We start from the raw sequence: 4120 nt of genomic DNA, 5'->3' as shown, positions 1-4120 counted from the left end.
AGCAACCAATCATCATTAGTGGGATATAGTCTCCTATTCCCAATTCTTGGAATTCTTCCCATATTCCTATGAGGTTTTATTGCACTAGACTCATTGGTTCTCTTTTGAGAAACAAAATTTTGCTTTTTATCCGTGATAGGATTGTGATGTCTCGGCTTAGCATATGACTTTTGAGCATTAATGTGATATCCACTTCCTTGTCTCACTATGCTTCCCTGGCCCTTAATGAATTTAACTACTGGAACTTTATTGATTAAAGTAGTAGTAGTAGAATTGGTCAGTTTTACAAGGTTTGAGAAAATGTTGGATCATAGCCAAGTGTCGTCTTATCTCCTGAGAGTTTTTGCATGTTTTCCATTTTATCCATTATTTTGGATGAATGTGTAAATGTTGTAATTACTTCCCTGAGGTCATGTTCTCTAACCTCTCTTGCTTGCACTCTTCTTGAAGTCAAATGTTTTCGGCTTTCAAGTTTCCCATTTCAGTTAGAGCATTTTGTAATTTTTGTGCCATTTCTTCCATTTCAAGGATTAACAAATTATTGCAATCTTTGATCTGAGAATGAGTGGTCAAAATTTCTTGACAATCTTTCATTAGACTTAGAAGTGATTCTTTAGTCATGAAGGATGAGTCAATAGAGTCGAAAGAGTTCGAGCTTACCTCTTCGTCGGTTTCGTGAGTCATTAAGCATTCTTCTTCATAGTCTGATTCGAATATTTTGCTCACTAGACATAGTAACATCGTTTCTTCTTCGGAGGTATTACTTTCGTCACTTGATGATGTATCTTTAGACTCACTTGTTTCTAGTGGATCACTAACAAGTGCTTTTCTTCTATCTTTCTTAACTCTTTTGTCCTTTGCGTTAAGCTCTTCCTGTTGAGAGTTAGAATTATTTGTATATTGATTTTTACTTACCTTGGGATATGGATAACTTGCAGCAAAATCTCCAGGCTTTCTACAATTGTAACATAATTTGTAGTCATCTCCAGCTACTTCTTTTCTTGGGTTTTTCGCCGTGCTCCATTGGTTTCCTTGTGGAAATTTCTTGTAGTTGTTTTTCTTCATAAATTTTCTAAATTTCTTGATTTAAAAAAAAAAGGCAAACTGTTCGTTAGAAAATAATTCATTATTTTGCACTATCCTTGAGGTTGATGGTTGATCGGCTACAAGAGCTACACTTTTTTCATCACGTTCTTCCTTGATTTTTTCTTTCATTTCAAATTCATACGCTTTGAGATCACTAAATAATTTATCATTTAGTTGTGAGAGTTCTAAGATCTCGATGATCTCTCATTGCAGTCACCTTCATATCCCAACTAGAAGGTAGTCCACGTAATACTTTGAGCGAAATTTCCATTTGGCTGATGTCTTTACCCAAATCATCTATTTTGCCTAGTATATTGATCATCCTCGCTTCCATGTCGGCAATACTTTTGTTGGAAAGCATTTTGAAATCTTCGAACTTTTTCATAGCAATGGTTAGCTCGTAATCTTTTTCTTTTACATCGTCTTCTCCAATATTGATGAGTATTTCTCATATGCATTTGCGGTAGTGCACTTACGTATCTTTAGGAATATGGTGTCATCCACTGCCTTGAATAAAATATTTTTAGCAATGTTGTCTAAATTGCTTCACGTTCGATCATCAGGAGTCCACTCAAGTTTTGACTTTTGATGTGAGCTTAATTGTACATGTTTCTCGTATTAGTTTGAATCTAGTGGTGAGCTTAAGTTCTTTAAATTGATACTTTAATTGCATATTCCCTTGTTTTTCTCATTAAGATATGGTTTTACACTTGATTTGAATGTTTTATGGTTTTTGTTAGTGTTGGAACCATTGTAGGTCAATTGCAAAGACAAGGGGAAGTCGTGAGACAAGGGGAAGTCGTGGGACAAGTTTGGAGCCAAAATGAAGTGAAGATGCTGAAACAGAGGATTGGAGGCGTTGAGAATCAAACTCGACGTGTCCAAAATTTCCAGAACCGAGTCTGAGAAGTCTAGTCAAGGACTCGACGCGTCGAGTCGTTACAGTAGCTGTGCGGAAAAAAGACGCCAACTTCTCGACGCGTCGAACCACTTCTCGACGTGTCGAGAAGTTCCAGAATGCTAGGCGAGAGTTGAAGGTCACCACTCGACGCGTCAAGCAGTCGGGCTAGGCCGAGATTAGTTTTGCGCAAAATTTCCCGTTTTGCCCCCGCTTGCCTCCTGCTAATAAAAGCCCATCTTTGTTCAACCCTAGGGCATTATGCTGCGTTTTGGAGACAAGAAAGAAGATAATTAAGAGCTACAAGTTGACTTGGGAAGAAAGAAGAAAAGCTAGGGAGATTTGGGAGAATCATGTTTGTAACACCCCGTGTTACGACCCCTAACCCTAACGAAGTATTTAATCACTTGCCCTAAAAGGAGAATTAAAAACCCATTAATCAACTAAGGAAGGCCCACCATAGTCCATGGGCCCACATCCCTATAACCAACCCCTTAGTTCTATAAGGAATAGAATTAGCAAGTCCATAGTGTTTAGACCCCAATTGGGACTCTTAGGAATATATATAAATATAGGGTCATAGGAGGCACCTAGATCTTACACCACAATAAAATCTCACCACACAAGGAGTTCCAAGAATCCCCTTTAGGAGAAATCAAGAAAGAAGAAAGCTTAAAGAAAGACCCTTCATAGCCAAGGAAATTAATTAAGGCTAAGAGGTAACCCATGTCTCAAAAAAACCTACTTTCTTAGCTATGATCTCCTTCTTAGGCCTCCCTCTATATTCTCGTGTCTTGATGAATTCTTCTATGATAGTTGTGTTATGATCTTGTTGATTGATAAGATGATTTATATGCCTTCTTGATGATCTTGATGATTTTGATGTTGAAAGGAAGTTCTTGATTTTGATATAATGATTCTTGACGAATCTTGATATTTCTTGATGTTAAAGATAAAGTATGTTCTGGATGGTTTGGGCGGGATTAGAGCCCTAGGATGAATTGGGAATTTGCATTATGATGTTCTTGATTTATATTTGGGTGGGAATTCGCATGTTCGGGTGTTGTTTATGTTTAGAAGTCGTGATAGGATGAGTCGTATGTGATTCTTGCTTTTGATCCGTTATTTGACTACGTAGTGTCGTTAATTGCGTTTGAAAGTGCCCAAGCATGGTTTCGGGTTCCACAAAGGTCCCCGGGACGAAATTATGGTAAATGAGTCAGTGGGGGGTAGGGGAACCCGCCACCTACCCGCTGCCCAGAATCACCGCCGGGCAGCGGGTAGCCGCCGGGCAGTCGCCTGCCCGTCGGCAACCCGCTGCCGGAACAGTGAATTCCGGCGGGCAGCCGACGGGTGGCCCCCACCCACGGGCTACCCGTTGGCCCGTACCCCACCCCGGGTCTCCGACTTCCCCGTTTGATGTTCCCCATCCCCCACGGTGTCCCAACGGACCCCGTTTGTCGTGCTCGAGTCTAGTTTGATATTCCGGGTACCATTCGTAAGTTAAACGAGTCTTAGGAATTGCATTCTAGTTGAATCGGTAACCCGTTGGCCTAGGTGGAAGTTGTATGAACCCTTAGGACTATTCTTAGTATGTGAATGATCACACGTAAGATTATTTATATGTCTCTCCCCTCCCAATGTGTTATTACGTGCTCCTATGTGTTATGTGTTGCATGATCCCCCATTTTGGTTATAGGCCAATTGGGTGGTTCCCGGGCTAAGGTTCGGAAGTCGGTTGAAGACCGAATGGATATTTCCCGGACTAAGGTTCGGAAGTCGGTTGAAGACCGAATGGATTGATCCTGGACTAAGGTTCGGAAGTCGGTTGAAGACCGAATGGATTGATCCCGGACTAAAGGTTCGGAAGTGGCTGAAGGCCAATGGATTGTCTTGGGTTAAGACTCAGAAGTGGCTGAGGCCAAATTGATTTACTTCTTGGACTACAGGTCCAACTATGGGCCTCGGTGATATGACCCACCGGACCTGAACGCGCCAGGACGGTGTGTAGGGCCAATAAGCCGAGGAAGGCTGTAGTCCACCGACCTGAGTAATCAAGTGGTGTGTAGGGCTACGACTGGCTGCGATCCACTGAACGATGGGACAGCGGTGTGTAGGGCCATAGTCTCCGAGGAT

Source organism: Ipomoea nil, unplaced genomic scaffold (assembly GCF_001879475.1).
Source record: "Ipomoea nil cultivar Tokyo-kokei standard unplaced genomic scaffold, Asagao_1.1 scaffold0878, whole genome shotgun sequence".
Lineage (NCBI taxonomy): Eukaryota > Viridiplantae > Streptophyta > Magnoliopsida > Solanales > Convolvulaceae > Ipomoea > Ipomoea nil.
This window is presented reverse-complemented; position numbering follows the sequence as displayed.